Below are 13452 nucleotides of genomic sequence, written 5' to 3' on the forward strand. Positions count from 1 at the left end.
ATGAGATTTGGATGTGTTTCTAAAGTCCATGTCATATATGATATTTTTATAATTTGGGCTCCTATATTGAGTATATGTTTGTGCCTAATAAATCTTGGCCGATAGAGCTGACCGAGGGAACTTCCTCTCGACCCTGGTGCCTGCCCATAAGCCAAACGTGGCAAGTCGTTGTTCGCTTTCTTTCGTAAAGGCAAAGGTGAGCTGTGAAGGCAAAGCCTGACGGCCTCGGTAAGCTCGGACAAGGACGAAGGGAGTGACAACTCCTCAAATACATGGCCAAAATAGGAAAGTCAAGTGGCGTCAAGGTCCCACGCTTCATTTAATGAAGTAACGCCTCTGACTATAGCTGAAGGCCCATGATCCATGTAAGAGCATTTAATGTGCTAGGAAAGAGAAGAAGTGATTGAAGTCAGGATATGGCGAGTAAAATCAGGGTGATTAGGTGTGGAAAATCTTACGACTCATAAAGACTGAGTCACCAACCACCAGACCAGAGCATTAAATGCTCCTCCAAGGCCCAAGATGTAGAGCCCACGATCAAGGCGGCGGCCGGGATTTATGGGGGTCACACCACCATACCTCACGTCCCCAAACGTCAGTTTGACTACCCACTATCTCTGATCAGCCTCATCATGCAGATTTTCAACATGATTGTCTTCTCAGGGCCTCCCCTATAAATATCGGGCTCCAACTACGTTTAAAGGGTTCAAACACCAAATACAAGCCTCCCACGGAGCAAACTATATTTTCCTGTCATTTATCTTCTTGTAATACATTTTCAATACTTTTACTAGCTTTCTTAGGAGTAGTGACAATTTGTAGGAAAATCCATTCGTCAATATATCATACGACCCTTGGTTTTCAAGGCGCCGGAGCACCATCGTAGTTATCTTTCCGTTCATCTCATATATCATACGACCATCGCAACCTAGCAACGCGCCAGAGCACCACCTAAAAACCCACCATTAACGGCCTTGTAGCTTAGGCTGTGAACCTGACAGCCGAGATCAGTTCCTCTCTCGGCCACAATCGCTCTGATTAGAAGTCAGACTCAAACAGGCGCACAACTCATCTATTCACCCAATCGCATCATCCTCAAACGCACGGTAAACCGTGTTGCACGCCCGCGCACAACCGCACCGCACCAAAGAAGGACGACCCGTGTTGACACAGATCCCTTCGGCTCGGAGCACCAGGCCGTAAAATTCGCGGTGGTCAACACTATAATAGTGAATCTCCCAATTAAGTTTTATATATATAGCGACATGATATAAATCAGCCCAATCAATGCATGGGGGTCCATGTTGTTTTTGGCTTGAAGGGGTCCATGTTTTCAAATGCAACCAATATGCAGACATATGCTTGTTTATTTAATATCCGTATAGTGTGTATAAGTTTAGTGTGCATAAAAACTTACTTGTAATGAGATAGTAATGTTTTGTTATTCCTAACAAATAACACAATGACACGTGAAAAAATTATCTTATGTGTCATTATATTATTGGCCGAATAGCAAAAAGTGTTGCCCTCATGAAAGTCTTTCTCCTTCATTTGGGACCGACCAAAGTGCGGGAATCTCTCTTTGCTTATGAGCTTATTTTTTACTCATTATTCAAACAATATGTTCTAAAATCTTTAGGTTGATATTCGTGGCAGTAGAGTGTGTTACGAAACTGGTCCAAAAACTAAAATTCCAGTTGTGAAATATATTCCTGGAGGAATAATATGTTGTAATCTGTAGGACCACCAACCAACCATTATTGGAATTATGTTCTGAACCAATTAAATTACGACTTTCATATTATTGTTTTTTATTTATTTATTGAAATTACTATATTTTCATTTTAGGCCCAAAAATGAGGTGGGAAAGGGGCAGGGACAAAATGGAAGCATATATACATTGAATGGCAAGAAGGTAGCGTCAAGTTCGTCATCCTATCTCTGCCTTTGCCTCTAAATGGGATGGGCAAAGACTTGACAGAATTTCTTGTTTTCTTTTCGAAAAGATAGATGTGGCCATAAATACATATTATAGCACATATCATACATTAAGACACACAATGTGAACAATACAAAACCCATACAATAACAGTACAAGATCAGAAAATAACCATAAAATATATGTATATTCCTATTTATAAAATGGAATATATACCCATAATTATATATGTCCGTCCGTCTTTTCCCGCCTTCAATCTAACCCATTAAGGGCAGGACCCTATAATGAGTCTTCAAAATAAATTGTGAATCCTATGTAGTTTGAAAATGATTAAGACATGAAATCTGAAAAGAAGATAACATTTATATAAGTTGATTTTGTTGCATGAAAGGCAAAACACTAGTTTTTCACTTTCATAATATAAGTTGAGACCCAATTGTCATTCTAAGTTTTTTTGGTCACAAATTCAAATGAAGATAAAAATATACAAAATCAAGTGGACCAAAGTAAATCTAGGTTCCCTCTTTACAGCATTGAAGCCTAGGCTGTGTGTCTTGATTTTAGTCTAAGGAAACAGCACATAGCATATAACGTAAAGAAAAAGAGAGTGAAAGAAATTGGTTAATTGCCAAAAATGCTTCATTTCGTTTCATTTGGTGTGGACATATCTGATCCATCCACCCAACATGGGCCTTATAGGGTTTTTGGCTCAAACAAAGGAGCTTCAAACAAAGAAGCTTCGCTTCTCAGCTTTCTCAATTTCTTCTAGACAGTGTACTATTTTGTTGCATGGGACAAATTCTTTTTCTGATAACTCTATATTGGAATTTATATGGCAAGTTTTGTTCAAAATGCAGCACACAACAATTCTGTCATAATCTCATCAAATGGCTTAAACAGCACACTTGTCATTTGTCAACCCCACTTCAATTTCATGTCGTCATTTTTATTCCAGCCCTTGCTTTTTCCAAATTCTCCCAACTCATATCTACATTCATTAATACGAAGTCTATGGAATAGGTGTTGATGCTCTTTTTGGGAGGGTCAACTTAGGTAAAGAAGTGCTGGATTTTCAGCAGGGGGAGAAGGTTGTGAATCCTCGGTACGGAGGGATCCTGCAGAAGGAGACAAGGAAGAAGCAGTCGTCTAGCTTCGGACACCGCTGTGATGCCTGTCGAAGGCTCAACGATGCTTAAGTCAGCTATATGTGGTAATTTTGACAAAGTAACAGTAAATGTGAGAAATTAGTTACCCTTTTACTCGGATACTGTTCTCTATTTATAGGGAAGTGAAAATGGGAGCTTTGCACAAAGTTTCGATGTGGGGCTTTGTGCAAACTATTGTGGAGGCGACACGTGTCCATGGAAACTAGGTTCTGTAGTTGGGAGCTTCGGCATGTGGTTGTCGCTTCAGAATGATGTCTTCCTTGGGCAGGTAAGAAGGTGATGATGTCACTCTCCTTCTAAGGGCTCGTTTGTGTATTCTTTTGGAGTGTTTCCTCCCTTTGGCAGTCGTCCTTCTTCTTCTTCTTCTTCTTCTTCTTCCTCCTCCAAAGCTCTCAAATGCAAGCTAGTTGCAACAAGTTCAATCTTTATGTGGCTGATGCCCTTTATAAGCATCAAACTTAAGGCAACTAGCTTTCATTTTTGAGCTTTATGTCACCATTGTTTTAATTAACAAAGTATAAAATGAAGAAAGAGGAAATAATTTAACAGCAATAAGTGTGTACGATCAGTTAGATCTTTGGCCCCTGACCTTCCATGAAATATATGCATATATAACGTAAAGTTGTCAGGTCTAAAGTAACCAGCATATAGCATAAAGAATAATAAGTGAAAGAAAGAAAGAAAATTATAAGTTTTGGGGAAAAAAGTTGAAGCAAGTCTAATTTGTTATTTTCCGAAAAAATAAATAAAATTCTGATCCCTCCAATGGCCTTGTGTTCTAGGCCTTTTGGCTAGATACCCATCTTAGCTTTTCTCAATTTAATAACAATTTAGTTTTCTTATTGTGCAACTTGTCTAGGATGGGATTTGTTTAGTTTGCTTGTATTTAACACAGAACTTGTTCTTTTTCATTTTATATGCTATACTTTTGTTGTTTGGTAGCATATTTTGAAATGCCATCGGCACTGACATGCACTCACATTTTTCCTGGTTGGTGTTATAATCAATATCTCTATAATGCAGTGATCGTCCAAGCTAGGCCTGTAAATAAAGCCCGAGCCCAATGGGCCAGCCCGAACCCGGCCCGATTTTTTAAATTTTGGGCTTACCCGGCCCGATACATTGGGCGGGCTTGGCCCGGCCCGATGACTAATGAGCAGGGCTTGGGCTTTGTTTTGGGACCCTTTAAAAGCCCGGCCCGGCCCGACATAATTAATTAACTTATATTTAAGTTAGCAATTATGACAATTTCAGGATATTTTGGTGAGCAATAATATTGATATTTGGAAGCCTTTTATAGTGGATAAAAAATGGGAGGTTGCCTTAAGAAAACGATGTGGGATTGGGTCAATACTTCAAGTAATTTGTGCAGGTTGTAGAGGTTCTTTTTGGCAATTTGGTCATCAATCACATTGATAGGGAACATTCTTATGGATAGCATGATGTTCATAACAACAATTCTGTTTTTGAAAGACACAAAAACTCTAGTTAAAGATGCCCTTGCATGCTTCTTTTCGTAGCCATGTTTTTCTCATACTTTTTCTCCCAGCAAAGACTTTCAGCTAGTGCTTCAATCTGTCTTTGCTCTGCCTGGACATCCTCCTTAGACCGCTTCCACGTTTTGTAGTATGTCTTCCAATTAATTGGAGGTCCAGACAAGATCCAATATCCACCAGGTCTAAGGACCCGATCAACTTCTTTTAGGTACATCCCATCTACACACAGCCGTTCATATGTGAATCATTTAACCTTGAGAGTTGAGGCAAGACTGTGACAATTAATTTGACCATATGATCTGAGTATGTAAATAGATATAGATATGTTTTTCTACTATCTGTATTCAACTTAAGAGTTCACTAATTCAACTCTATTTTAATATATATATATATATATATATATATATATATATATATATCACATGTAATTACTCATGATTATCCCGTGGTGCAAAGGACATGGCTAATACATTTCTCTTTAGCAAGTATGCACCCCAACTTGCAACCTGTACCATGGTTGGTCTCATTAGTAAAGAACCACATATGAATGAAAGAACTGACTGTGTGTGAACATGTATACTAGGATAGCTCACTGCTCACATAAATACATGATTTAGCTACATATATATAACACAGTATCATTGAATGTGCATTTGCATTCACTATACGCACAAGCAAATCTACCTAACATTCTCTGGAGACTGAAAAGCCATTGTTGTACTCATAGTCTTGGATTGACTAAAGGAAGTTAAGACGCTCAAATTAAATGCAGATGACAGAATGGCAATGTGAAGCAATGAATGTACAAAGTTCCTCCACCTGGAAATTTGAAAACATTTCCCTGAAACTGCACCCAGTTCATTGCTCGGTCTTGCTCTTGACAAGGAGTATAATCAGCATACTTAACATCACAAGGCTTGAACTCTTTGGCTTTAGGTTCAGAGGGTTCAACTATCTCCTCAATATTGTGATGTGTTTCAAAGTTCAAATCGGAGGGGAAGGAAGAAAGATAAAGTGGAGGAGGCTGGGAAGGAAGAAAAAGAAAGAGTAAGTGGGGGTGGGTGTCTATTTCTGTCCCACATCGACTTCACACATCAACACAATTGTTTTTTCCTTTATAAATAGCTTGGCAGGGTCGGTCATTTGTATATGGGCCTTCCATTTGAAGTTCTTGCTAGATTGCCAAAATCCTCATTTGGATTATTGGATTTTAGCATAAATCTTAGTTGAGATTTTTGGTAAATGCCTTTATTTGCATTTATAGTCTCTAAATATTATATTGATTTGAAGATTTATTATTGTTCTCGGATTGGAATTGTGTCTTAATAATGTTATATATATATATATATATATATACAGACAAGGGCCATATAGGCCCGTCTTGAAAGCCCGAAATAGTTTGGCCCATGGGCAGGGCCTGGGCTTTGCATATTTCATAGTGGGCTGGCCCGGCCCGGCCCGATAGTTGTTTAGGGCCAAAAAAGCCCGTGAAAGATAGGGCTTGGGCTCACACTTCTTAGGGCCGGGCTGGCCCGGCCCGGCCCATTTTACAGGCCTAGTCCAAGCAATATCAGTATTATTGTGGTTCTCAACGTTAGAAAATCACTGGACCTAGATCAAGGCCCAAGTTTTGATTAATTAAATATTATTAATCAAGCAAGCCAACTATGCATAGTTTTCACTATCAAGCCCATCAGCCCACCGATCATATTTAATTGGTGTTAAGATTTCATGCTTGTAAAGCATGTAGAACCTCTTGTTTCCTCCAATATGGGACATTTGCTTTCAAACTTCCAACATTATGCTCATTGCTTTCAAACTTTCAACATTATGGACATTTTGATTTGTAAGAGGTGGTAGACGTCCAGGTTCTCTCTCTCAAAAGACGTTTAAGCCTCTTTAAAAACTACCTCTAATTATTATAGTTAAGGGGAATGCTAGCATGTGTCATTCCTTAACTTTGTCATGGGGAGTGCTAGCATGTGACAATTAATAAAAGTATTTTGGACCACCAAATTAGCATTATCTCTCACATCATCCTTTCTTAACTTGGTGTGTGTATCAACTAGTCCAGTTTAGTGGTACTTCTTTTTCGAACATCGAAAGAAATCTCAAATTCGAATCCCCCAATCCTCCATTAATAAAATAGAAGAAAATCGTGCCTTTTGATATGCTAGGAAAAGTCGAGTTATATATCAACAAGCAATATGTTTAAGCAAAATGTGAATGAGATGGAAAGGAAATTAGGTACTGAAAGACTCATCAAAATTTGATGAGGCAACCGAAAGTTCATGTATGAGCAATGAGCATGGAAATATTCCCACCATAGTTTCTTCAATTCTTTCTTATGTTTTCTAACTTTCTTTCTTCTTTTCATGATATACAATGATCAAGTTCAGATGTGATTCAAACAGTTCCTTGATCACCATCCTCTTTTTCTTTCTTCTTCTTCCAATTTTAGCATCTTCAGCCTGCACATGTGAAAAGCAAGGCAAAGACCATGTGTTCGCTAACGGCAAAGCATTGACCTTCACAAGTCATGCTTCCAAATTTCCAAAACGTGTATTGCAAGAAATAGAAAAAAGTTGGCTTCTGGGAAAAGCCATCCCCTCTTTTCCTTTTAATGGGGGATGGATATGGACCACATGATTTATATATTTTTTTAAATTAAAAATTTCTAAAGCAAATTTGACTCTTCCCCTTCAAATTAATATTTTCTTACCTACAATCCATCGTTTTATTTTTCTATAAATAAAATTCGATTTTAATATGAAAAACCCGATGACTAGGATCCAATTAGGATCCAACTCTTCAAGTTTCCTAATCAAGCTTAATGTGTTAAATGTTATATTTTTTAAATTCCTATAATACCAGTGATTACATTTTAACGTGATTTGTTTAGGAAATTAGCTGCAATTCAATGTTGATTAATTGTGTTTCAATTTTGTATAGATTCCAAGTATTTAATGGGTCAATTTTTTCCTTATTTAAAAATAAGTAATTAAAGCTTGGTGTAATTACTGCTGTATGGTTTGAATATACTCTTTGTTCCTTTAAAAAACAAGAATATACTCGTTTTTTATTATTTATAATTTGACTACTTGATCATTTCGTAATTTAATTTTCAAATTAATAGCTTATTTATTTCCTTTTATTTATACAAATTAACAAATCTAATAATTGTTGTGGTTTGAAATTAATTTGTTCAAAGGGAAATAACATGTTTCTCGCTATTTGACCCCTATGTGTTTTGGTACATGAATTTACGTACATTTTTTCTTAGCAACCTATGCCTTTAGGTAGGTAAATTAATATACAACAAACTAAAGCGCTTCATTTTTCCTTAGCTGGTAGGTAAATAATTTACCTATACACATTTATAGGTATATTGTAAAATAATTTATCTATGAGTAAATAATGTACTTATATTTTCTATAAATTATTGTGCACCTATTTTTAATTTATGAAAAATGTACAAAAATTTCAATTACAAAGAAATTGACCTATTTTTTTATTTTATTTTTTGGGTAAATAATATACCCATGTTGTATTTAAATAATATACCTATGTTTTTATACATATATATTTCATAGGTAAATTATTGGATGTGTAATTTACATTTTTTTTTTTTTGGTTTGCAATTTTAGGGGGCGATATGTTAGAGGGAATGGCAACCAAAAGAAATGGGGTGATTGATATGCTATTAATAAGGAGCATTAATTACAATTATGGCAGTTAATGAAATACTTGAAATAAATTATAAATAAAATATGAAGTTTGGTGGAAACGATGTAAAAACATAGGAATACTATGACCTCTTACATTCTACTGGTCATTTAAATTTGAAATTGGGCTTTATACATAAATTTATAGAGTGATGGGTATATGTCTAGGAAATAGAAAATATAGGGACCTATATTGGAAAAACCCAAATTTATAATGGAATAGAGTTTTTATTAGGGGTGGGCACAGTACGGTATTGGGCTCGTACCGCTACCAATACCGGAAATTAAAACCGGTATGGTACAGTATGAGATTATAGTTTGCCAAAGTTGGTACCGTACAATACCGTACCAAATAGGTATCGGTATGGTACGGTACCATTTCGGTATCAAAATGACACAACTAAAAAATGAACCAATTGAATATTCAACCTATTCATTCACCAAAATAAATGATGCCTAAGTTACAAATTACAAATTCAAAGATTCAACAAATTCAACATCCAAATCCTAATCAACCAAATCAATATCCATCAACAAATTCAATATCCAAATCAACCAAATCCAAATGGTTAAATAAAACTTATGCCTTATGGCTTACAAACCAATTTATAAAAACCTCATAGAGCAGCAACCAATTTAGCTCATTAGTTTAGTTAACATAAAGATGGGTACTCGACACAAGTTCAAACAAGGAACAACAGTATCTATACCATTATCAGCCGCTATCCCAAAATAACACACTCCTCTCCAGAACATCAGTAAATTGATAAAGTTTAGGCTCATTATTTCATCCTCAAACTAGAAGCCATTAGTATATATATTATACATTATGTGGGAAGAGAGACAAACCAACCTTTGATTTTAAAGATCCTCTGTAGATAACTAATTTTGAAGTCAATGTCAATTGACTTAACCTAAAATGGTCTATGTTTTGTCAGAGTTTCTGATAATGAAAAAATATATATATACTTCGGTACGGTACGGTATTGACCGGTACCAAATACTTGGTATCGCTACCATACCATACTCCCTTGGTACGGTACGGTATCGTACCGAATATATCCTCATCCCAAATGAAACGGTATGGAATCGGTATGTTATGGTATGGTTAGGGTACGATTTCGGTATTTCGGTTTAGATACCCACCCCTAGTTTTTATAGTGAATCCAATTGGTTGCAGCTTCTGTATAGATTTTGGATACTTCTTGGCCAAACACAAAAACAGACAAAAAATACATACAGTAGTCTCTATATAAAAGCTCCTAGACCTAGACCTAAGTTTCACAGTATTTGCTTTGACCCAACGTGTCCCATATGACGTGAGAGAACGAGAACGTATATAAAAAGTTCACAGTTTTGGTGTTTTCCCGTAAGCATTTCCAAATCTTGAAAATTCAAAATCGCTAGACTTGTATCTACAATACTTTAGCATGCATTTGGCATGTTACTACTAGAATACATTGTATATTTAGTTGTGGAGAATTATAAGTTGTCAGGGTCGCATAATACAAAATATAAGACTCAACTTTTTATTACCAGTGTGTATATATGAAGATGCCAAAAGTAAAAGGAGCAAAAAGTGAGAAATATTGAGAGGCTTGAATAAGTTTGAATACAAAATATCCATTATACAAATCAAGCTTTCTCAATTTGTTTGTTGTAGCATGGCTACTGATCAGTAAGTGAACTAATTTATATATATTAGGCATATATCTTTAAGGACACGTTTGGTGATTATGATTAGATTGGATTTGATCACTAGTTAAATTCAAGATATGTTGTGAATGCTAACAATTCTATATTTTGTCCAAGTTGAAAGAACTACATGGATTAGTTTATGGTAATTGAAATTTATAGGAGGAAAAATTAAAATGCCAAATTGTGTTCCCACCTAGAAATTGCAAAGAACGTTAATAATATAGTCTTCATGACGTGAAGAACAAAGACGTGTATAAAATCTCGTAGAAGGGAATTATTCTCTCCCAATTTGACAATATTGAATTAATTAGGGATTTGATTAAAATCAAATCCCCAATTATGGTAAGGATCCCCAATTAGTTAAATAATTCCTAAATTGATTGGATTAATTAATTGACCTAGGATCTGTAAATATTTGCTTCCATAGTAACTTATCAATAGCCATGAACAAGAAATGTATTAGGTCTTTGTGGATCTTAAATGTAACACCCTGCTTCTATTAGTACCAAAAAAAAACAAACCAAATAATGTTAGATGATACAACTGTAATAGGGACAAGGAAATCACATTGAGAGCCACCAGCAACAATAGGGCCTTCATCTGAGCTTGAAGCCCTAAAACCTTTTCCTTTTTAATTTACATGAACTAGAGCTTTCTTCAACATTGGCAGGGTTGCATTTTAAGGCTGCAATCGATATCCTGCAAAACTCAAAGGGTTAAGCACTTAAACGTCAATCGCAACAGAAGGTGGCAGTGTTCTCCAAGATTGATTCAAGACTGGCTACCTGAAGTTTACAAGCAGGAATAAGACTGGTTGTATTACTTCTACTCTTAACTGCAATTGAGTATTCTGGCTTTTAACTGTGGCTATAATTATTTGAAAATTAAATCAGGCAATGATTAACTCACATTCATTCGGATTAGCAAAGTCTTCTACCAGGAGATCACTAGGCCTGTTTTTTGAGCACTCAACATCATTTTGCATTTCATCTTCATCATCAGGAAGGAATACACCAGTGCGTTTACGGCCAACGACTGTCTGCTCATTGGTGTTCAAATTAGACAAATTTTTTGGTGAAACAGTTGACTTGGGAATATGTTTTTATTCCAAATCCTTTCCTTTAGGTTGAAGCTTTGGTGGACCGGATAAAAGAAATTAATGGCACATCATCCTTCAACTCTTCCACACTGGCTGAAGATTTGGAGATGCTAGAAGTGGGTTTTCTTATCTCTAGTGAAGAGCGTGAATTAGACACACATAGATGACCACTCCCTCCTGTGTCAGATTCCGAACACCAGTCCTCTGCCGCATTTTCCTTGAAGGCAGTTAACAAGCAATAATAAATTTACAGGGAATCCAAGAACGAATTTTAGTGAAGAGAACGATCCTTACCAGCTCAACCAACCCAAGTAGTTTAATGGAAACGAGTTTAGGAATAAAGAAGACAATATAATATATGTTTCATATAGTGCCTAGCTCATTATGTAACATGAACTAGCTCACTATGTAGCATGAAACCTCATACGCCCCACTCAAATATGAACGGAATTTTATTTTTTTCACCAAGCAAGATACGTTTAAAAGAAAAACAAGAGTAGGCACACTGGCAGCGCTGTTTCTCATGAAGAGCAATGGAGCAGGTAAAAATATGTACCTTCAGCCAGGGAAGGATCATCGTTGATTTCTCAATGGGACAATCAAGAGAAGTATTTTTCTGCAGCGGAAAATTTCTCTCACGTTGCGTGCCTCTTGCAATGTCCATGTCTCTGATTTGAGTTTCTCCTGCGCATAGCAACTCTAGCTTTTCGGGCTTTAATTGCCACTTGCTTTTTTTGTTCGAAAACACAAACCTCTTTTGTTTGCAAGCCTTTTCTTTTTTTTTTTTTTTTTTTGAGTAATGCTATTTGGACACACAACATTGACACACTTAGTGACACCCGCTGATGTGTCAATGTATCATTTGCTCTTCTTTTCTCCTCGTTTTCTGTTCAGCGAATGATACATTGACACATCAGCGGGTGTCAACTAAGTGTGTCAATGTTGTGTGTCCAAATAGCATTACTCTCTTTTTTATTATTATTATTATTATTTTCTGAATTCTTTGCTTTCGTCCAAGTATATTTTAACCCAAAATCTGTGTACATTCCCATAAACCAACACCCGTGCAAGAAACTGTAACTCACTGTTGAGGCCCAAAAAATCAAGGGTTGGGCCCAAATAAATTCCCGGCCCAGTGCAACACCTTATTAAGAAGAAACCCGATTTGGAGCATGCGGAATTCGTCATGCACGCTTTCACGAGCCACGATCACGTGCCATGCCAAATAAATATGCAATTCATCACGCTAGGAATTAAAATGAGCCTATAAAAGGCATTGGCTCTACAAGCTCATGCTAATTATTTTGTCAAGCATTATGTCTCTTTTCAAAGACGACAAAATTCAAGCACGCCAAGCGACATGCCATGCCAAGCAGGAAATCATTATTTCACACATAGCCACGCTACAAGCTTAAGTGGGCCCAAGCCACGCAAATGCCCGGGGCCTGCGTGAGTAGGTTGTGGTATGGATGGTAACGAGCTTTCATGGGGCCCATTGATGAGCCAAGAAATTGAAGTTTTGGGCTGCTTGGGAGCCTCAAAACTCAAGCCCATTTCTTGAGCCCAAACACATGGGTTTGCATGAGAGGGGAGAGAATATGACCCAAAGCCTTAGGAAGAATAAAATGGTCTGCTTAGAAAACCCTGTGTTAATTAGAATGCCCAAAATACTTTGTTAAAAATGCAATAGGCAAACTGCTTCCAGCAGCTTGACAAAAACCTGTCAAACGATAGAAGTAACGAGCTAAAGACCCAACACCGTACATACGAGCCCAGCCCAGCAACTTGTAGAAAAGTTGTCATCATGCTCCACCCTTGTTAGGACTCCAAGATTATCAAATAGGAAGCCATGGTAGGAACCAACAGAAATCCGTGCGTGAAAGACAAATACCCATCGGACAAAGAACTCCCTCTATCTCTCTTTTCCTCTGCAAGCTCCATCTTGAAAAACCCATAAGGAAAGCAGGTGGCGCCTCACCCTTATGGGGGAGGTCCAGCTGCGTCAAAACCTTGGAACCACAAAGGGCTCCTTACCCATGCGCCTTGGATAGGAAAATTGCATCAAATAGGATCAAGTGGGAAGAAGCAACGAAAAAGGGAGGAGGAGGTTAGATAAAATTAGGGTTCTTTGTGGCTATAAAAGAGGGCCTTAGCTACCCAGAAAACCAACCCATTCTTCAAAGAGCAAGCTTCCTCTCTCACCTGCAAACCCAGTTTCAGAGCTTGACCAAGCTTTGTCAGCAACCTGAAATTTACTCAAGCCACCCAATCCTCTTCCTCCGTGGTCTTCTTCTTTCCCCTGAGATAAAAAAACCTTCCTAATCTTCCT

Source organism: Prunus avium, chromosome 6, assembly GCF_965620075.1.
Source record: "Prunus avium chromosome 6, drPruAviu1.hap1.1, whole genome shotgun sequence".
In the NCBI taxonomy this organism is placed as follows: Eukaryota; Viridiplantae; Streptophyta; class Magnoliopsida; order Rosales; family Rosaceae; genus Prunus; species Prunus avium.